The following is a 23,199-nucleotide window of genomic DNA, read 5'->3' as shown; positions in this document are numbered from 1 at the left end:
AAGAATAAAATGTGAATAATGATATATGCAAATACACACACAAACAAACAACAAAACTTGTTACTAAATTACTGATCAAAATAAACCTCTCCTTAAGGAAAGTTTCTAGATGGGGCCTTATAAGGCAGAGAAACGTTCCCCTGGGCTGGACAAGACCCTGTGAAATGACCCCAGATCTCACAGTGGAGTGGGAGGAGTGTTTTCCACTGCTCTTCTGCCATGCACCTACTGTGACTGTGCAAATTGTCTTCTGGATTTTGGCTCTCAGCCATTTTGTCCTTCAGGAATCATACAGCTTCCCATGTTAGGATGAGCCCATCTCCTCCATGTCTCTCGTCATGTTATAATGCCATCTCAAATGGAAGGTGGTTGTTCACCAGCTTTGTGGGAAAAGGAACTATTGCAGCATGATGAGATTAGGGCATAAGGTAAGAAAGTTAATTTATGTATTTCGTAGCTTATTTCTGAGAATGATAGGAGTTCATCAAATATGGAGATCTTTCCCAGTGACACAGTATGTTAGACCTTGATCTATTTAGTCTAGGTGATCTATAGTACAAAAAATTATATCAGATTCCCACTGCTAATGGCCAGACGCATAAAAATCCTAAGGTAAGATCAGCAAGGTCCTTCTTCAGTTATTAGCAATGATGATGGTTCAGCAAATCCCCTCCATCACATCTCAAATGGCAGTAACAATCCATCTTCTTCTGAGGGGTCCTGATGCAGTCATCATTGGGATGACAGATTCCCATAATCAAAAATCCCCAGTACTTTGGAATTGCCAAAAGTCAGCTCAAGCCAGACAACTGTAAGTACAAATATGTAGTTCAATCACTCTTTTTTTTCTTTTTCGGTGCAAGTGCTGGGGCTCCTTAGCAGACCTAATAGAAAAATGGTGTAAATTCCTGGGAGTAGAAGGGTGGAGTTAAAATTTATGTGTGTCATGGTTTAAGCCCATCCGGGAACTCAAAACCATGCAGCTGCTCACTCACTTCCCCCCATTCTTCCCCCCCTGCTCCTGGAGGGATGGGGAGGAGAATTGAAAGAATTCGATTCAGAAGCTATCGGGAGAACTGGCTACCCCGGATTTGGAGAAGGCTGAGGTTCTCAATGACTTCTTTTCCTCAGTCTTCACTGGCAAATGCTCTGACCACACAGCCCAAGTCTTGGAAGGCAGATGCGGGGACTGGGAGAATGAAGACCTTAGGCCCACTGTAGGAGAGGATCAGGTTCGAGACCATCTTAAGAACCTGAATGTGCACAAGTCCACAGGACCTGATGAAATCCATCCGCGGGTCCTGAAGGAGCTGGCGAATGAAGTTGCTAAGCCACTGTCCATCATATTTGAAAAATCATGGCAGTCAGGTGAAGTTCCTGATGACTGAAAGAAGGGTAATATAACACCCATTTTCAAGAAAGGGAAAATGCAAGACCCAGGGAACTACAGACCAGTCAGCATCACCTCTGTGCCTGGCAAAATCCTGCAGCAGATTCTCCTGGAAAGCATGCTAAGGCACATCAAAAACAATGAGGTGGTTGGTGACAGCCAACATGGTTTTACTAAGGGGAAATCCTGCCTGACCAATTTGGTGGCCTTCTATGATGGGGCTACAGTACTGGTGGATAGGCGCAGAGCAGTTGACATCATCTACCTGGACTTGTGCAAAGCGTTTGACACTGTCCCGCATGATGTACTTGTCTCTAAATTGGAGAGACATCAATTTGATGGATGACCACTCGGTGGATAAAGAATTGGCTGGATGGCCGCACGCAAAGAGTTGTGGTCAACAGCTCAATGTCCAGGTGAAAAACAGTAATGTGTGGGGTCCCTCAGGGGTCAGTGTTGGGACCTGTCTTGTTCAATATCTTTGTCGGCGACATGGGCACTGGGATTGAGTGCGCCCTCAGCAAGTTTGCTGATGACACCAAGCTGAGCGGTTCGGTTGATACGCTGGAGGGAAGGGATGCCATCCAGAGGGACCTTGACACGCTTGAGAGGTGGTCCTGCACAAACCTCATGAAGTTCAACAAGGCCACGTGAAAGGTCCTGCACCTGGGTCAGGGCAATCCCAAGCACAGCTACAGGCAGTGTCAAGACTCGATTGAGAGCAGCCCTGAGGAGAAAGACTTGGGAGTGTTGGTTGATGAGAAGCTTAACATGAGCGGGCAGTGTGCGCTTGCAGCCCAGAAAGCCAACCGTAGCCTGGGCTGCATCAAGAGGAGCATGGCCAGCAGGTCGAAGGAGGTGATCCCGCCCCTCTACTCTGCTCTTGTGAGACCCCACTTGGAGTACTGCGTACAGTTCTGGTGTCCTCAACATAAAAAGGACATGGAGCTGTTGGAGCGAGTCCAGAGGAGGGCCACGAGGATGATAAGAGGGCTGGAGCACCTCCCATATGAAGACAGGCTGAGAAAGTTGGGGCTGTTCAGCCTGGAGAAGAGAAGGCTGCGTGGTGACCTCCTAGCAGCCTTCCAGTATCTGAAGGGGGCCTACAAGGATGCTGGGGAGGGACTCTTCCTTAGGGACTGTAGTGGTAGGACAAGGGGTAATGGGTTCAAACTTAAACAGAGGAAGTTTAGATTAGATATAAGGAAGAAGTTCTTTACAATGAGGGTGGTGAAGCACTGGAATGGGTTGCCCAGGGAGGTTGTGGATGCTCCATCCCTGGCGGTGTTCAAGGCCAGGTTGGACAGAGCCTTGAGCCACATGGTTTAGGGCAAGGTGTCCCTGCCCATGGCAGGGGGGTTGGAACTAGATGATCTTAAGGTCCTTTCCAACCCTTACGATTCTATGATTCTATGATTCTATTTCCCTTATCATTATTATTATTGGTGATAGTAGTAGTAGTTTTGTATTATACCTTAGTTACTGGACTGTTCTTACCTCAACCCGTGGGATTTACATTCTTTCAATTCTCCTCCCCATCCCTCCGGGAGCGGGGGGAGGAAGAAGGTGGGGAGTGAGCGAGCGGCTGCGTCGTTCTGAGTTACCAGCTGGGCTTAAACCACAACATAGTGTCACTGGTATCATTAGTAAGATGGTACATGAAAGGGTAGACAAGTTAACCAGCCAGTTTACAGCACCATTTGTTTAGATTTTGTCATTTTTAAGCCAGAAGCATGTTCTACCACACTGTATTGATTTGAGAAATATTTGAGACAGGCTGAATTCTAGCTCCGAGCAGTGTCTCTGTTAGTCTAATTTAGGAAGCAGAAGAGAGAGATAAAAACGAACTGAAAAGACAAGCAGTTCAGAGTGTTCCTAGATACAAGAGAAGAACTGCTGAAGAGCTGACAGCTATCTAATAAAGAAATTAGTCTTGCAGCAGGATCACTGGGCTGTAGCACTTAAAAAATTAAGTTTTGATAGGCTATTTTCATTAATCTGTAACAATGTATTTAAGTGAGGCATTTCCTACTCTGTACTTCAACTTTACACTTGCAAGACTGAATAAAAAGCTCAAGGAAAAACCAAATTCCCTAGGGCCCTCTTATCTGAAAGACTATCCAGGAAGATCAAGGCTGAGTTTCTACAAGTAGAAGTTTGTATAGCATGAAAAATCATGTTAGAACTTTCACATGAACCTCCCAGTACTGCCTTGAATGATTACTGTTTTGAAGAAGCTACATTACATACAACAAACTGAACTTTAATGTTCCACAGAAATATTAATCCTCCCAAATTACCCCCCATTTTCTAAAAGATAAGCACATATACAAGCAAATAATTTTTATGATACCAATCATCTGCATGACACTACACATCTTAAATGTAGAACATATTCTCTTTTTCCACTTGCTTGCTGAACCAGGTTAGTCCAATTTAGGAAAAAAATTCACTGCTGAGCAAAATGCAAGCATGGCTCAATGATATATTAAAAGCTTCCCTTTCAATCTAAAACTTCCCACATGACTTCCATAGAAAGGAGCTACAGATCTAGTGTCCACATCAGCAAACATCAGATCAGTATCACAACTGCAGTTCAGCTTGAATTTTGAAGGGGGAAGTAGGGGAAGGGGAAGGTGGTATTCTGCCATGAAGGAGTGGGGAACACAGGCTGAATTTCAGTTTAACCAGAGAACAGGCACAGCTTCAAGAAGCAGCTATGCAAGAAGGAAGCCAAGGCACTTCATTCCTAGCAAAAAACTACTCAGAGACTAAACAGATTAGTCTCTATGGACTGTCTAAGCGGGGACATTAGTCAGCAGCAAAAGTAGGATTCATCCTATTGAAGTGACAGAGATATCAAGTTTCACTTACCATGAGAGTCAGATCCCAACTTCTTAGAAGCCATTTAGAGCCTGAAAAATATTTTAAAACAGCTTTAACAACTTTATACGTGTAGCACAGCATAAGCCTATGCAGTTCTACAGCATCTTATCTCTGGATTATGGGACATGTTGCAGACACTTGCTTATCCTGTTCCCAAGATAGATAAGCAAACTTATTTTATATCTCAGAATTGACTGACCAGACAAATAACTTAGCTCAGGGTCTGACAATCTAAATGGAAAAATGAAGACTAAAATGGGGGGGAAAAAAAAAAAGAAGAAAGAATTGAGAAGCAGCCAGATTGATCAGGAAGGCTCCAGATCGCAATGCTCAGAGACCACTCTGTCCCAGCCCCATGGGACACTCTGCCTCCCCTGGCATTAAGAATAGCCTTTCCTACTGGAAATACCACACTGATCCTCTTCAGTTTAATCCCTGTTGCTCTAAAAAGGGATACTATCATATTGGGGACGCAGTCAGTTAGCCAGTGTAGCACTTGTCTAGACACACTGGGTAATGCACAGATAACAATACAAGTATACAATAAATGGTACCATTAGGAAGATATTTTCAGATACACAAAAGAAAACAATGCTAACAATAGCCCTCATCCACTGCCCATAGAGTTTTAATAAACAACTTAATGTGCATGTCTGGCATCCAGGGAGTTTTGCAGTAATATATCAATCTGGAGCTGCATAAAGCCTTGGATGCTTGGATGTGTCCTCAGTGTCACAATATCCCACATAAGCAATAAGAATCTTGCTTTTGTTGGCAAGTAAAATCCTAGTACAGACCAGGCACCTGCATTAACTTCAAGGTGCAGTGGAAAAAAAATTATTCCTCTACCATATGCAACACCTTATTTTAACTACAGAACTAGCTAAGGTACATCAACACCAAGCTAATCACGAAACGCACTATTTCCAGAGAGAGTCACACTTCAGATTCAGGTAGCATTTGAGTTTATAGCACACTAGCTCTTCCCGATGCACTGTGAGCATGCACTTAAGATATCATTACTGCAGAAGGCACTGTCAGTAAACAGAATTGTTAAGCACTGCACACAGTGACGCTAGAAGAGGCTGCTAGCCACATTTCATCACTTCCTTTCCAAAGAGGGTTTAATTAAAATAGTGTCTTCTGACTTATCAGATTTGATGGGTTATTTGGGAACCACCATTACAAGCATCTTGCTGTTACTCTGTCCTACTGGCTGGGGGAGGGGGAAATTGCATACAGTTAGAAGGCTAATGATGTTACTGGAAAAGAGAAGCTGCATGGAGACCTCAGAGCAACTTAAACAGGGGAAGTTTAGGTTAGATATAAGGAAGAAGTTCTTTACTGTGAGGGTGGTGAGGCACTGGAACAGGTTGCCCAAAGAAGTGGTAAATGCTCCAGCCCTAGCAGTGTTCAAGGCCAGGCTGGACAGAGCCTTGGGCAACATAGTCTAGTGTGAGGCGTCCCTGCCCAAGGTGGGGGGGGTTGGAACTGCATGATCTTAAGGTCCTTTCCAACCCTAACCATTCTATGATTCTGTTACTACTATGCTTCTGGGCCTGAACTGTATTTGCTTAGTCAAAGCTGTTACACTGTGCAGTAAAGATTTGCTTACCTTAGTTACCACCCTTTGAGATTTAAAGGACTTGCTTCCAAAGCCTTACTTCAAACCAGCTAATAGATGACTGCAGCCCTATCACTGTCACCTTTGATCTCCAGACTCCAGAACAGTTATGCTGAAGGGCATCTGTGGGAATGGTGCATAGGGACTCACATTTTCGTCTGATGCTTTACTGCACATTTTAAATTGACAAAGAACGCACTCTACTGCATGTAAACTTTTTCAACACCTTTCCTGGGCTAGGGAAACAAGTTAGTTACATAATACTACAAGGTTTTCTTATAGCCACCTACAAGCTCTCTTCTATAAACATAGACCTCCTTAGCCCCATTCCCTCATTCTTGTTTCTAGCTAACCCTCTGAAGAGAGGATCAGGGCTACAAGTGCCTAAAAGTTATAAGCAACTTTAACATCAGCAGCCACTGAAGCAACCTGATACGAGCTCTTCCCTTCCCATCTGTATGTTCTTTTTTCACTTAACACTGAGGCAAATAGGGCAACATTTTTAAAACCAGCCAGCCAGAGCAAGAGAGTATAGCAGAGCCCAGGATGAGGGCAGAGTGATGATAGAAGGGTATGGGGGGAACAGGGAAACAACCACAACAAAAAAAAAAACAACCCCCTAAACAACACAAAAATGCAGAAACAGAGAAATGACAGGACAAAACTGATGACAGAAACAACTGTCACAGAGAGATGACAAGTGAGAAAGGCTTGAAGGGACAGCATTAAGATGACCAAGATAGTCCACCTGGCACATCGCTTAAACCTGAATGACTACTTAGCTGTGCTGCCAGACAACAAGAACACAGAGGAGCTTGACTTGGTGCAGTCAAACAATACCAAAGGGATAGTCTCATCAACAGATGATGAAAAAAAAAATTACTACCAAGAGTGACTCATGAGCTGCTGGGAAGTTGAGGTGTTTGTTTTTTGGTGGGTTGTGTGGGTTTTTTTGTGGGGTTTTTGTTGTTGTTGTTGTTGTGTGCAGGGGGTTTTTGTTGGGTTTTTTGTTTGTTTGTTTGGGGTTTTTTATTATTATTTCCATGTTCTTTCTATTGGTTTTCTCTGAAGTTTATATCTACATTCCTTTTCTTCTGAAAGAGCTCTGACTGGTCAAGTCAGAAGCATTCTATCACTAATGGTATCTGGAACAGCTTTCTCAGTGATAACTGAAGCCAATAACTATTTGTCAAGAAGAATTGGTCTCTTGATATATCCCTCATTTTGGGGTGCAAGTATGTCTAGATTCCAGATCACAGGAATTCTCTGAAGTAACTCCCACCTAAGATTCAGATAAATGAGAAATATACTTATTTATGAGTCAGAGGAAACCAAAATGCCTTGAGGTATTAGCCATAATAATTTCAGCACATCTATGATCTTAGGATCAGGTCTCTTCTCTGGTAAGTTCCATTTTGCCTGCTAATACATATTGTGTAGCCTAAGTACACAGAACTGAAGATGCATCCATTCACTTCAAAACTACAAAAAAACCCCCACAAAAAAACCCAAAAAAGCCCTTTTAAAAGAAGAGGGGTATTTTTTGCTGCCTATATTACATTGATGAACTACTACTGATTTTACACTGAAAAATAGTGAAAAGCAGTCCAATTCAAGGGATTGATTTCTAATGCTTCACAGGTGTTCCAGATTCAGACAGTGGTTTAAGTTTTTACTATAACCACTTCTTTCAGTGTAAGTGAAAGGCTATAATGAACACTGGGATTCTGTATATAGCCTCATACAACAAAAATAGAATTAGACAGCGCCTGTTCCCAAGATAAAACAAAAGTTAAGATTCTCATATCAAAACTTCCACCTATGTACGCATTCAATTATTGCTACGCAACTGAGATCTCTCATGGAAACTGACAGTAAAAAGCTGATCACAGAAGCTTACTATAGCACAAATAAGATTCAGTTTTCATTTACTGCAGCCTCCAAATAGATTACATTACCCCAAAATCTGCAGCAACTGTTTCTGCGGCATTTTGGCTTTAGTCTGAGAACAACGCTGATAAGACATTGATGTTTTAGTTGTTGCTTAGTAACACTTAGCCTGATCAAGGACTTATCAGTCTCAGGCTCTGCCAGGGAGGAGGGGCATGGGAAGCAGGGAGGAAGCAGAGACAGGACACCTGACCCAAACTAGCCAAAGGGGTATTGCATACCACAGCACGTCATGCCCAGTATATAAACTGGGGGGTGCCACCCAGAATGGATTGATCACTGCTCAGGTTGGGCTGGGTATCGGTCGGCGGGTGGTGAGCAATTGTATTGTGCATCACTTGTGTTTACTGCCTTTTCCTTTCCCCTTTTAGTTTTATATTCTCTCCCCTTGTTACTTCCCTTAGAAGTAGTAACAGTATACTGCACTTGAGTTATCGGACAGTTCTTATCTCAACCCGTGGGGTTTACGTTCTTTCAATTCTCTTCCACATCCTGCCCAGAGGGAGGTGAGGAAGGGGTGGGATGGGGGGTGAACGAGCAGCTGCGTAGTGCTGAGTTATCAACTGGGTTTAAACCACGACAGTCCCTTTAATAATATTAATAATTACACATCTTTACGTAGACACTCACCCACCAGAGGGCCAGCCTATGGAGGAGATATCCTCCCCCAACAGGCTACTTACAGTAGCATCTGAGAATTTTAAAGATTTTGAATATCCTTTGAATACCCTTGAAACCAACCTGCTCCTTTTGCTGGGAACCATCATTTTGATGAATATGGTTCAGGTCTTGTTTAAGGTTAAACAACTATCTAAGAACACCACCAAGAGATCTTCCCCGAGGCTGGACAGTCATGAGTGGCAAGGGGTGCGGGACAGTATGAGCAAGTACCTAGGCCAGTGGGCCCCTCCAGTGCTTTGAAACTTCACCCCCAAAACAAGTGTGAAATCCAGAAAAACTAGTAAAATACTTCGGAAAAGGTATGCTGTCAACCTGGCAATACCAGAGAGGTACAAATCACCACAACATGCTGGGGCCTGGCCTATGCCTACAGAGCCCTGCTCAACACTATCCAGTACCCTCAAGGGGAATAGAAGGTCTCTGGATCTGATACAAAGTAACAGACACTTGTCCTGGGTTCAGCTACAGCAGTCATTTTTCTCCTTCTTAGTAGCTGGTGCGGTGCTGTGTTTTTTAACTTTCAGCCTGGGAACAACACTGATAACACCATGTTTTTAGTTGTTGCTAAGTAATGTTTATTCCAACCAAGGACTTTCTCAGTCTCATGCTTTGCCAGGGAGGAGGGGAAGCCGGGAGGAAGCAGAGACAGGACACCTGACCCAAACTGGCCAAAGGGGTATTCCATACCACAGCACATCATGCCCAGTATATAAACTGGGGGGAGTTACCCGGAAGGCCCAGATCACTGCTTGGGACGGGCTGGGTATCGGTCGGCGGGTGGTGAGCAATTGTATCCTCTCCCCTTGTTATTTCCCTTATCATTATTGTTATTGGTGGTAGCAGTAGTGGTTTTGTATTGTACCTTAGTTACTGGACTGCTCTTATCTCAACCCGTGGGAGTTACATTCTCCCGATTCTCCTCCCCATCGCTCCAGGAGCGGGGGGAGGAAGAAAGGGGGAAGTGAGTTACCGGTTGGGCTCAAACCACGACAGTTCTTTGTGGCGCCCAACGTGGGGCACGAAGGGTTGAGATAATGACAGATCTGACCAGAGTGTGTCTAATCATATTTGTGATAAGCATTAATTGTTACTACTCATCACAACGTTGATTTATTGGCTCTCAGAGTTGTTGCGCTTGATCTCAGAGTTTCAGCATGTTGTACCTTACTTACAGCCACTATTTGCTGTTTTAGTGTTTATCGGCTGGGGAGCCTGGGCTAAGGTTCTTGTTTCACTGTACTTCATGGTAATGACTTGTAATACAATAGACTCATTGATCATGAAACTGGTCTGGTTTGTGCTTCCAGCGTGGCCATCACCTCTATACATTGGGAGGTATATAATGAAATATTTTAGCAATTAATTTTTTATTTATTTTCCTCAGAGAGTCAACCTACGAAGAAGGCATTCCCTTATACCCCCCGCCCCCCCATCAGGCTATTTAAAACAGCAGTTGAGAGTTCGGAAGGTTTTGGATGGCCTCTGAATACCCTTGAGACCTGCCTGCTGATTGTGCTGGGGATCAGCATGTTGGCAAACATACGGAGTGTTTTTTACCCACAGCCATCCCACCCTGGGAACACCCTATTATGTCTGATCTCAAAAGCTAAGCAGTATCGGGTTCGAATCTGGTCTAGGGTTAGATGACGATATAGGAGGACCACCAAGAGATTTTCCCTGAGGCTGGACAGTCATGAGTGGCAGGGTGTGTGGGATAGTATGGGCAAGTATCTAGGCCAGTGGGCCCCTCCAGTGCTTTGGAACATCACCACTGAACAAGTGCAACATCCGGAAAAACTAGTAAAACACTTTATTTAAGTGTGCTGTTGTTCTGTTTATACCAGAGAGGGACAACTCGCTGCAACGTGCTGGGGCTTGGCCTACACCTACAGAGCCCTGCTCAACACTATCCAGCACCTTCTAAGGGAAAAAGATGTCTCTGGATCTGATGGCAAAGCAACAGACAACGCAGCTACTCCAACTCCAAGCACAGCAGCTACTCAAACCTCGACACGAACAGACAAGGCAGCTGTTCGTGTTACTCAACCGCCAAGCACAGCAGCTGCACCAACCCCTGCAACAGACACTGCAGCCACTCCATTCCTAGAGGCAGACACTGCAGCCGCTCCAACCACAGTAACAGACAGTGCAGCTAAATCAAATAGCCAATTTGTGACAATATCGGTTGCCCCTGTAAGCAAAGGCAAACGAGAGGCACAAAGAGCAACCCCTGCAATGAAGAAAGAAGAAGACCCAATGCAGTTACTACAGGGAACAGGATGTGAACAAGAGTTACTAATATGTGGATCAGAGGAAGAGGAAGAACAGGTGACTTGACGACCCCTGACCTCGACCGAGCTGCAGAATATGCAAAAAGATTTCACCCGTCTTCCAGGGGAGCACATTGTCACCTGGTTGCTCCGATGCTGGGACAGTGGGGCCGAAGGTCACGAACTATAAGGTAGGGAAGCCAAGCAGATGGGATCACTTGCTAGGGAAGGAGGAAATGACAAAGCGATTGCAAAAGAGAAACAAGCCCTCAGCCTTTGGAGGAGGCTCTTGGCAGCTGGGAAGGAAAGGTTTCCCTACATGGATGATGTTATGTGTCGCTCAGCCAACTGGACCACGATAGAGAAAGGCATCCAGTCCCTGAGGGAATCAGCCATTCCAGAGATGATCTATCATAGGCCAGATCCCACAAACGCATCCGTAGATCCAGATGAAGTCGAATGTACATGACCCATGTGGCGGAAACTTACACGGAGTGCACCATCATCATATGCCCACACATTGGCATCAATGACCTGGAATGACAGAACATCACCAACGGTGGATGAGCTGATTCGTCAACTCCAAGAGTTCAAAGACAATCTCACCCCTTCCATCATTTCAGCTGTGGAAAAACTGTCCCAGGAGTTCAAACAAGTGAGAGACGATTTATCCAATCTATCCAGCTCCCCACGTGTACCAACCCATGTCTCAACTATTAACAGAAGACGCTGTACTGCTCGAGAGAGAAAATATAGGAGGTACACACCACGGGCCACCCTATGGTTTTACCTGGGGGATCACGGAGAAGACATGAGAAAGTGGGATGAAAAACCTACCTCAGTTCTGGAGCAATGGGTGCGTGAACTGAAGAGGAGAACAATGGTCAAGGATGAACCTCCCATGAAAGCTGCTGCTCCAGTCTCTGGTGAGCAGTTTCCCAGATGGAGTGGAAGAGCTGATTTTACTCCAGCTCCTGTGATAAGGAATACTAATCTCTTTCTACAAGACATAAGTGGAGAATCTTTTGATCTCTATTAGAGGGGCCCTGCGTCCAGCCACATGGAGGAAAAAAACAATCGGGTTTACTGGACTGTGTGGATCAGATGGCCTGGCACATCAGTCCCACAGAAGTATAAGACTCAAGTAGATACCGGTGCACAGTGTACCCTGATGCACATTGAAAAACAACGAGGTGCTTGGTAACAGCCAACATGGCTTCACTAAGGGGAAATCCTGCCTGACCAGTTTGGTGGCCTTCTATGATGGAGCCACGGAACTGATGGACAGGGGCAGAGCAGTTGACGTCATCTACCTGGACTTGTGCAAAGCATTTGACACTGTCCCGCATGACATCCTTGTCTCTAAATTGAAGAGACATCAATTTGATAGATGGACCACTCGGTGGATAAAAAACTGGCTTGAGGGCTGCACGCCAAGAGTTGTGGTAAATGGCTCGATGTCCAGTTGGAAACCTGTAACGAGTGGTGTCCCTCAGGGATCGGTCCTGTTCAACATCTTTGTTGGCGACATGGACAGTGGGATTGAGTGCGCCCTCAGCAAATTTGCAGACAACACCAAGCTGTGTGCCTCGGTTGATACGCTGGAAGGAAGGGATGCCATCCAGAGGGACCTTGACATGCTTGAGAGGTGGGCCAATGCCAACCTTATGAAGTTTAACCAAGCCAAGTGCAAGGTCCTACACCTGGGTCCGGGCAATCCCAGGCACTGCTACAGGCTGGGCAGAGAAGAGATTCAGAGCAGCCCTGCAGAAAAGGACTTGGGGGTGTTGGTTGATGAGAAGCTTAACATGAGCCAGCTGTGTGTGCTTGCAGCCCAGAAAGCCAACTGTATCCTGGGCTGCATCAAAAGGAGCATGACCAGCAGGTCAAAGGAGGTGATCCTGCCCCTCTACTCTGCTCTTGTGAGACCTCACTTGGAGTACTGTGTACAGTTCTGGTGTCCTCAACATAAAAAGGACATGGAGCTGTTGGAGCACGTCCAGAGGAAGGCCATGAGGATGATAAGAGGGCTGAAGCAACTCCCATATGAAGAAAGGCTGAGAAACTTGGGGCTGTTCAGCCTGGAGAAGGCTGCGTGGAGACCTCATAGCAGCCTTCCAGTATCTGAAGGGGGTCTATAAGGATGCTGGGGAGGGACTCTTCCTTAGGGACTGTAGTGGTAGGACAAGGGGTAATGGCTTCAAAGTTAAACAGGGGAAGTTTAGGTTAGATATAAGGAAGAAGTTCTTATACAGTGAGGGTGGTGAAGCACTGGAATGGGTTGCCCAGAGAGGCTGTGGATGCTCCATCCCTGGCGGTGTTCAAGGCCAGGTTGGACAGAGCCTTGGACCATATGGTTTAGGGCAAGGTGTCCCTGCCCATGGCAGGGGGGTTGGAACTAGATGATCTTAAGGTCCTTTCCAACCCTTACTATTCTATGATTCTATGATTCTATGCCATCAAGGTATCAAGGGGTGGAACCAATTTTTATTTCTGGAGTGACAGGAGGATCCCAAGAAATGACTGTACTAGAGACTGAAATCAGCCTGACTGGGAGGAAGTGGCAAAAGCACCCCATTGTGACTGGTCCAGGGGATCCATGCATCCTTGACATAGACTATCTCAGGAGAGGGTACTTCAAAGACCCAAAAGGGTATAGATGGGCTTTTGGTATCGCTGCCTTGGAGACAGAGGAAATTAAGCAGCTGTCCACCTTACCGGGTCTCTCAGAGGATCCTTCTGTTGTGGGGTTGCTGAAGGTCAAAGAACAACAAGTGCCAATCACGACCACAACAGTGCACCGGCAGAAATATCGCACCAACCGAGACTCCTTGATTCCCATCCATAAGCTGATCTGTAGTCTGGAGAGCCAAGGAGTGATCAGCAGGACCTGCTCACCCTTTAATAGCCCCATATGACCAGTGCAAAAGTCTAATGGAGAGTGGAGACTAACAGTAGACTATCGTGGCCTGAACGAAGTCACACCACCATTGAGTGCTGACGTGCCGGACATGCTAGAAATTCAGTATGAAATGGAGTCAAAGGTAGCCAAGTGGGATGCCACAAATGACATTGCCAATGCATTTTTCTCAAGCCCTTTGGCAGCAGAGTGCAGGACACAGTTTGCTTTCACTTGGAGGGGCATCTAGTCCACTTGGAATCGATTGCCCCAGGAGTGGAAACACAGCCCCACCATCTGCCATGGATTGATCCAGACTGCACTGGAACAGGGGCAAGCTCCAGAACACCTGCAATACATTGATGACATCATCGTGGAGGCGGTACAGCAGAGACTCGAGGTCGACCCTTCGGCATTATTGTTATTGGTGGTAGTAGTAGTGGTTTTGTATTATACCTTAGTTACTGGACTGTTCTTATCTCAACCCGTGGGAGTTGCATTCTTCCGATTCTCCTCCCCATCCCTCCGGGAGCGGGGGGAGGAAGAAGGGGGGGAGTGAGCAAGCGGCTGCGTGGTTCCGAGTTACCGGCTGGGCTCAAACCATGACAACACTGCAGCCACTCCAACCCTGGTAGCAGACACTGCAGCTGAACCAAAGAACCAATCCATGCCACTATCAGTCACCCCTGTACAGAAGAGGAAATGGACACAAAAGACAGCTCATGTAGTGAAAGGGGACAAAGCAGGGCCAACACATGAAACCGATGAAGAGGCAGAACCAGAGAGAACTTCTCGATCCCCGTCCCTGAGTCACCTGCAGGATATACAAAAAGATTTTAGCCATCGTTCAAGTGAGCACATTATCACCTGGCTGCTCCAATGCTGGGATAATGCAGTTAGTAGCCTGGACTTGGAGGGTAGGGAAGCCAAGCAGCTGGGATCACTTTCTCGGGAAGCAGGCATTGACAAGGAGATTGGAAAAGGGATACAATCCCTCAGCCTCTGGAGGCAACTCCTATCAGCCATGAGGGAAAGGTATGCTTTCAAGGAAGATGTTGTATGCAACCCAAGGAAGTGGATGAAATGGAGAGACGTATCCAGTACCTGAGGGAATTAGCTGCACTAGAGCTGGTTTATTTTGACCCAAACAATGCACAGTTACCCACAGATCTAGACAGAGCCCAGTGTGCACCACTCATGTGGCAGAAAGCAGTACGCAGTGAACCACTGTCATATGCCAACTCACTGGCAATATTGACCTGGAAAGGCCCAGGCACACCAACAGTGAATGAATTAGTTTGCCAACTCCGGCAATACGAAACAAACCTCTCTTCCTCCCTACAGTCTTATGTCTTGGCTGTGGAAAAGCTGTCCAAATGTTGTGAGAAACTGTTGCACGCATTCAACGTGGATAGATCCTACTCCCACCTGTATGGGCCAGCATCTCAGCCAGTGTGAAAGTCTAATGGGGAATGAAGACTAACAGCAGACTATCGTGGCCTGAATGAAGTCACACCACCATTGAGTGCTGCCGTGCCGGACATGCTAGAACTTCAGTATGAACTGGAGTCAAAGGCAGCCAAGTGGTATGCCACAATTGATATTGACAATGCATTTTTCTCAATCCCTTTGGCACCAGAATGCAGGCCACAGTTTGCTTTCACTTGGAGGGGCGTCCAGTACACTTGGAACCGACTGCCCCAGGGGTGGAAACACAGCCCTATCATCTGCCATGGATTGATCCAGACTGCACTGGAACAGGGGCAAGCTCCAGAACACCTGCAATACATTGATGACATCATTGTGTGGGGCGATACAGTGGAAGAAGTTTTTGAGAAAGGGAGGAAAATAATCCAAATCTTTCTGAAGGCTGGTTTTGCCATAAAACGGAGTAAGGTCATGGGACCTCCACAGGAGATTCAATTTTTAGGAATGGCAAGATGGACATCGCCAGATCCCCACCGATGCGATCAAGAAGATAACAGCGATGTCTCCACCAACTAACAAGAAAGAAACACAAGCTTTCTTAGGTGTTGTGGGGGTTCTGGAGAATGCACATCCCAAATTACAGTCTGATTGTAAGCCCTCTCTATCACGTGACCCGGAAGAAGAATGATTTCAAATGGGGCCCTGAGCAACAACAAGACTTTGAACAAATTAAACGAGAGAAAGTTCATGCAGTAGCCCTTGGACCAGTCCAGACATGGCAAGATGTGAAAAATTAAACCAGAGATAGAAGTTGAACCTTTTATAAATTCACATTTGTCGTGGTTTAAGCCCAGCCGGTAACTCAGAACCATGCAGCTGCTCGCTCACTCCCCCACTTCTTCCCACTCCCCCACTCCCGGAGGGATGGGGAGGAGAATTGAAAGAATGCAACTCCCACGGGTTGAGATAAGAACAGTCCAGTAACTAAGGTATAATACAAAACCACTACTGCTACCACCAATAATAATGATAAGGGAAATAACAAGGGGAGAGGATACAATTGCTCACCACCCGCCGACCGATACCCAGCCCGACCCGAGCAGTGATCTGGGCCTTCTGGGTAACTCCACCCAGTTTATATCCTGGGCATGACATGCTGTGGTATGGAATACCCTTTTGGCTAGTTTGGGTCAGGTGTCCTGTCTCTGCTTCCTCCTGGATTCCCATGCCCCTCCTCCCTGGCAGAGCATGAGAGACTGAGAAAGTCCTTGGTCGGAGTAAACATTACTTAGCAATAACTAAAAACATCGGTGTTATCAGTGTTGTTCCCAGGCTGAAAGTCAAAACCACAGCACTGCACCAGCTACTAAGAAGGAGAAAAAATGACTGCTACAGCTGAACCCAGGACAACATTTAACTATTGTAGGAATTAGGTGACCTTTTTAAAATAGACTCTTTCTGTAACAGTCCTATCAGAAGAAAAAAGAATTTTCAACTAACATCTAAGGACAGTCTGCCTTCTAAACTCATCAAATAAGGGGATAGCCCAGGTTCTATTAACTTCAAGAGCAGATATGGGGTTTTAGAGTGTAGTTCCTACTTGTGACTGTTACCCAATTTATTCAAAATAACATCTAGACAGGAAAGAAGGGGAAAAAAAACCAAAAACCAAAACCCACAAAAAACCCCACAAAACAAAAAAAAAAAAACCAACACACCAAATCATCTGTGTTACTTCTTGAGATCAGCTTCACCAATCTAGAAGCTACATCACCAAGAAAAGGGTGGTAAGCTAGGAATAAAAGCACCATCTGCCCATCCTTAATTTACAACAGAAACAAGACAGAAATTTGTATGATGAACCATAGCAGAAAATATAAATATGCTGGGCAGCTCCTACATTCTAGGAAAAAAGTGAGAAAAGATGATCCAGCACTCGTACCACCAGTGAGGGATATAATAATCTCACAACCATAAAAATCACAGAATGGTTTGGGTTGGAAGGGACCTTAAAGCTCATCCAGTTCCAACCCCCTGCCATGGGCAGGGACACCTTACACTAGACCAGGTTGCTCAAAAGCCCCGTCCAAGCTGGCCTTGAAGACTGCCAGGGATGGGGCAGCCGCAGCTTCTCTGGGCAACCTCTGCCAGTGCCTCACCACCCTCACAGGGAAAGACTTCTTCCTTCTGTCTAATATAAATCTCCTCTCTTTCAGCTTGAAGTCATTCCCCCTTGTCCTGTCCCTTCAGGCCCTTGTCCACAGCCCCTCTCCAGCTTTCTTTTTGGCCCCTTTAGGCACTGGAAGCTGATCTAAGGTCTCCCCAGAGCCTTCTCTTCTCCAGCCTGAACAACCCTTCTTGAATGGGAAAAACTGCGAGCTAGAGAAAGTTGCTAGCTTCTGCAACATGATATGCCACTTATTCTGTTCTTTTAGTAAAGATGCATGAAAAACAGTGGAATATGCTGCTCATTTAAAATATATGTCTGGAACCCTGAGCAGCATAAGCTAATTAAAATGCTGCTGTATTTGTTGCAGTTATACTTCAATAAGAGGCTGACTTGCCATTTTATATATTTGAAGTCAACTAAAATACATGTGTACTGCACTGTACAAGAATAATGGGACCAGTGTTAGACTACTACCGATTCATCAATTTTTCCTCTTATACTAAGGTCACATGCACTACCCACTCTTACCACCCATTTAATATTTTCCCAGCAAAACTCAGTACGGTACCAACAGAAAATACAGGCTATTAAATTAACTATTCCACCTACAAACAACTCTGCTTGCCCTCCAGGAAACAGGCTAAAACCTTGAACTTGGCATAGAAGCTGCTGCTTCAAATCCCAATTGCACCCTCAGTCCAAGCAGTTTCAATACACATAAGGCCACCAACAGCCTTCTCACACTCCCTACAGGATATCTCCCATAACGTGGTTAAAACTGCTGAACTTTGCCAGCCATCTGACATCCCTGTTTTCCACTAACATACCTCATTTGTCTCAACTAAGAGCCACATTCCGAGAACACAAGTTCGTTGCAAATTCACTTAATTTAGAAGCCACTAATCATGCAATGGTTTGGGTTGGAAGGGACCTTAAAAGATCATCTAGCCCAGCCCCTGTACCACAAAGATATCTTCCACCAGATTAGGTTGCTCAAAGCCCTGCCTGACCTGGCTTTGAACACTTCCAGGAATGAGGCAGCCACAACTTCTCTGGGCAACCTGTGCTAGTCTCACAACCCTCATTGTAAGGAAGAAGTCATAAGCTTGGTTTGCCTTTGTTTTGACAGCACTAACGCAAGAAATATGAATTCCATCTTAGTTGCTGCAGATATGAAATTCTTCACACACTTACTTGACTATTTTTTTGTTTTATGTATCTTCCTCCACCCATCAACATGTGTCTGATACAGTTTCAGCTTTTGATGCTAGCTCATTTTGTCCTTAATTCATGTGTCACTCCTACTAAGCCAGTAAGTATCCATCTTCATCCAACCCTTCTTATCAAGACTGAGACAAGAAAATAAGCATATACAGAAACACAAGTCTGAAAAGATCCCAGGTTTTGTTGCACTAAAGGATAAAATTTACAGACAAGGGGAGGAAAAAAAGGCACACCAAATAGACTATGAGACTAATTCAACAGAACAAAAGAAACAAATGTAATATAAAAAAGTTAATCAAGCTAATAAAAATATGGTCCCATGGCAGTAATGCCTAAATAAGAATCAATTTTGTTTCATCTCCAGATATAGTACCAGTTAAGCCTGCTTTCATATTTTTTCACCCAGTCCAAACAGGACTGAATGACTGCATTAAAAAGATTACCTAGGTGGGAAATACTATCAGTAAACACTGAATTAAATTTCACTACCAGAAGTCATATTTTAAAAGAGCAAGTTCTACTCATTTTAATTAAATGTGGAATTGGTGCATAACAGAGCATAAGGAGCAGGAAACAATTTTAAAGTGAATACTTACACCTTAATTATCTCTTGAAAAGCCTTGTTAACTTTAGAGAAAACCAGAGCTTGTAACAAAGATTAAATTCTGCTCTTTAAAAACACATAGGAATAGAAGTATCATTACCAGCTATCGATAAATAAATAAATAAATAAATAATTAAAATACTCTAACATGAAAACAGCAGCAGACACCTGAACAGGCTCAGCAAAGTGGTGGTACCCACATCAAGTACACTTCTGGAATTGAATTCATCAGGAACACAGGAAATTAAGTTGCCTTGAGCGAGGTCATCTAGCATAGAAAAAGAGAAATTTATCTTTGTGCAGACAGGTCAAACTGAGGTTGCCCTCAGCTACAGTGGATATATTACAAAACAAAAACATAAGCAAATGAGCTGCTTGCTGTGTTGTATAGTAGAAAAATTCAGTGACCTACACCACCTGAAGATGGCACACTCCAATCCTGAACAGAAACATCTTCCTTGCAATTTCTTGATTTTTTGAGTTCTCAAACAGCAAAGGCCCCTCTACTTACGGCTGCTTAAATGGAAATACGGTTCAGCCTATAATCCGACAATGGATTGAAATGTTCAGGAATGGAAGCCACAAGCAAAATGGAACAACCAGAGAGTCAGTACATCTGTTAAACAAGGTTCTTTCTATGTGTGCAACTGCCACAGCTGAGGTGACTAGCAGTGATGATACACAAACACATAGAGAATCCTCACCCCCTGAGAAGGAAATCAGAGTAGGTTACTGGATGAGATGGCCCCACAACCATCCAACAATCATACCCACAGCTTTTCCCTCCTCAAACGTCTATCAGACTGACAACAACATGGGACTGCTAACAGTACAGATATTTCAGTGGACCATCATTAATATGACAAAGCAGCAATATTTTATTTTTTTTTAAAGGAAAGTGGAAAGACTACAAGTTGACCATTCCTCAACTGAGATATCAGATTTCCTCCTGTAACCTGAGAATCAGTCCCAGCCTGCCTCTTTTATAATCCATATGTCCGATTCAATCCAGCTTACTTTAGTAAATAAATCCAGTGCTGCCTAACAACAGAAGAGGAGCATCACATTTACATTCCTGCGGTAACATAAAGTTACAGGAGAACTATGCCTTGAAGAAGGCTTGTAGTAAAATAGATACACAACTTCTCTCTTTCCCTTCAAGCTGAGAGAGACCACCTTTACATTACTCAGTAGAATCAATTCATCCAGGGTATAGCTAGATCCCTGCACTAAATACTGGTGTATTTCAAATGTTCATCTCCTTGGGAGAGGGGAGAGAAGGCAGTGAGGGAAAAGGTAGAACTTCTTCATTAGTCCAGTATCATAACACATAGAGAACATCCCAAGAGACAGGCAGACCTTCAGAACTGTATACTACTTGCATATGCAATATGGAAGCTCAGGTATGAAAAGGATGACATTATCATGTCACACAAACAGATGTGGCACAGCCATTCTGTCAACCAAATGTGTCCATCCCCAGCTCCAAAAGCAGCTTAGACCACCCAGCCATTCATGCCACATCCAACTTCTTCACCTTTGTCTACTCTCATTTACCTTGCATCTTATATGCTTGTGGATTCTTTAAGCTGTTTTTATTAAGGCTTTTCCAGTTGAAGATCTTCACATAGAAGAGATTACAGAACATAACAGCAACCTGATCTAGTTGAAGATAATAGAATGGCTTGGGTTGGAAAGGACCTTAAGATCATCTAGTTCCAAACCCCTGCCATGGGCAGGGACACCACACACTAGACCATGTTACCCAAGGCTCTGTCCAACCTGGCCTTGAACACTGCCAGGGATGGGACATTCACCACTTCTTTGGGCAACCTGTTCCAGTGCCTCACCACCCTCACTGTAAAGAATTTCTTCTTTATATCTAACCTGAACTTTCCCTGTTTAAGTTTAAACCCGTTACCCCTTGTCCTACTGCTACAATCCCTGATGAAGAGTCCCTCTCTGGCATCCTTGTAGGCCCCCTTCAGATACTGGAAGGCTGCTCCGAGGTCTCCATGCAGCTTCTCTTCTCCAGGATGAACAGCCCCAACTTTCTCAGCCTGTCTTCATATGGGAGGTGCTCCAGCCCCCTTATCATCCTCGTGGCCCTCCTCTGGACTTGCTCCAACAGCTCCATGTCCTTCTTATGTTGAGGACACCAGAACTGCACACAGTACTCCAACTGGGGTCTAATCTAATAATTTAAAAGACAGAAAACCCCCAATGCTCAGTTTCTCTTTGGAAACCTCAATGCAAGACTACACTGACTGCAAAAGGTCACTAGGGACACAGAACATGAGCTTACTCAAACCAAGTCAGAGGGGCAAAGCATTAAGCAATGCACTTGCAGACCAGAGAGGATTACCTACCTAAGTAGTTAACACACAAAAACTGTGAGTTCAGGCTTGTATTGATCAACTGCAAGCCCAGTGATCAAGTGTAGTGGTACATGCTGTGAGATCAATAGCACTGCCTTCCTAGTTGTCAGAGCAAGCAGACACAATACAGGTAAGAGAAACCAACCTTCAATACACCCTAGAAGACCTACTTTTTCAAACAAACAAGTTATTTATAATTTGTGAAGAACCTTTTTTTGCCTTTTCTTCAAACAGTAGTTTTCAAAAACATCTCCCAGAGCTTTTCAATTACAAACTCCACTAGACTTTCTTCACTCTGACATGGATCTGAACTACACTGATCAATTTTAAATAGATAGTAATACCTTTAGGTAGAGATCCCTGTAAAATGACAGCTGAAGCTCTGGAATTTATGATTGAAAAGACTGGGAGTGTATGTTAGAAATAAAATGCCAGAGAATGCTGGATAGAAGTTCTGTCTAATAAGTAAAACTAAATTTCTCGCAGATCAATTTATCAAAATATTCAACCCAGCACTAACTGTAAAATACAGGAACAGACTGATGGCAAAGACTTATGAAATAGACTGGACAATGACAACAATATTGAATGTCCCAACTTATTGATACCTAAAGTTTGTGGAAGCAGCACAAAACCATAAGCTTATACAATTAAAAAGGAGGAGGACAAGAAAGGTGATGCCTTCTATGGCATTACAGCACTTTAGCCACCAGCATCAGCCAAAACAGCTCTAGCTGCCAGTGTGACAGAATTAGATGAGATGGTCTGCTAGATTGGTCCAGAAACCTGACTCCTATTCTGTTAGAGATTTTTGTCTCTAGGATAAGCATTAGACACTGCAGAACACCATGGGAACAATATAGATGGAGCTCTTCCATGTGTTTTTGATGATTTTTCATCATTAAGATTTTTCTACTAACATCAACTATACAATAAGTCTCCCAGCTGATCAGTATATTCTCTATACTGACATCCTGGTTTACAGACTGGGGTTAAACCATGACAACTGAGCAGTACACTCTTAAAATATTCTGAAAATTTAAGTTCAACTCATTAAAGAGAAACTAACATTTATTCATTCACATATCTTATAACCTGGGATTTCCTTGATTTTCCCTTTGACGTTTCAGGTGGTTGTGCTTTAAGCCCAGTCGGTAACTCAGAACCACGCAGCCGCTCACTCATTCCCCCCCTTATTCCCTCCCTGCTCCCGGCAGGATGGGGAGGAGAATCTAAAAAATTGTTCTCAGACTAAAGCCAAAATGCAGCACTGCACCAGCTACTAAGAAGGAGAAAAATAACTGTTACAGCTGAACCCAGGACACAGATACTTTAGTTTCAGCTTATACTTGACTTATGCAGAGTGTCCAATCTTAGTAGAAGCAACTTCTTCCCCCACTCATTTGTTCTGCAGTGCACTCAAAGGGGGTAAAAAAGTAGTATCAAATTTGCAGGCCAGATCCAGCTGGTGAGACAAGAAAGGTGGAAACAAAACTGGAAGTGATTGCAAGACTAAACCCATGAGCTTGCAAAAACTAACTTTAAAGACTACATGTTTTGTTTCCCCCATCCTTAGAATTAAAGTTTTGCCTAAAAGGTTTAAGTCACTCAATTGCAATGGTGACCTAAAGCATGACTGCCACTTCTGAATCACAGCTTTGAGCGTACAGAAAACCGAAGCCATTAAGTAGCAGT

General features: G+C 44.3%; 1 long non-coding RNA gene across 1 annotated transcript; it reads right to left on the bottom strand.

The window, feature by feature from the left end:
• Positions 1 to 1,487: 1,487 nt before the first annotated feature.
• LOC115619195 lies at positions 1,488 to 22,649 on the bottom strand. The gene is made up of 4 exons (XR_003994948.1): positions 22,522 to 22,649; positions 13,140 to 13,144; positions 4,686 to 4,695; positions 1,488 to 1,499 (listed from the first exon to the last, which is right to left on the bottom strand). It is a non-coding gene; the product is annotated as an uncharacterized LOC115619195 (long non-coding RNA).
• Positions 22,650 to 23,199: the final 550 nt, after the last annotated feature.

This window comes from Strigops habroptila, chromosome W (genome assembly GCF_004027225.2).
Source record: "Strigops habroptila isolate Jane chromosome W, bStrHab1.2.pri, whole genome shotgun sequence".
NCBI lineage: Eukaryota > Metazoa > Chordata > Aves > Psittaciformes > Psittacidae > Strigops > Strigops habroptila.
Note: the sequence above shows the minus strand (reverse complement) of the source record. Positions and strands in the feature narration are given on the sequence as shown.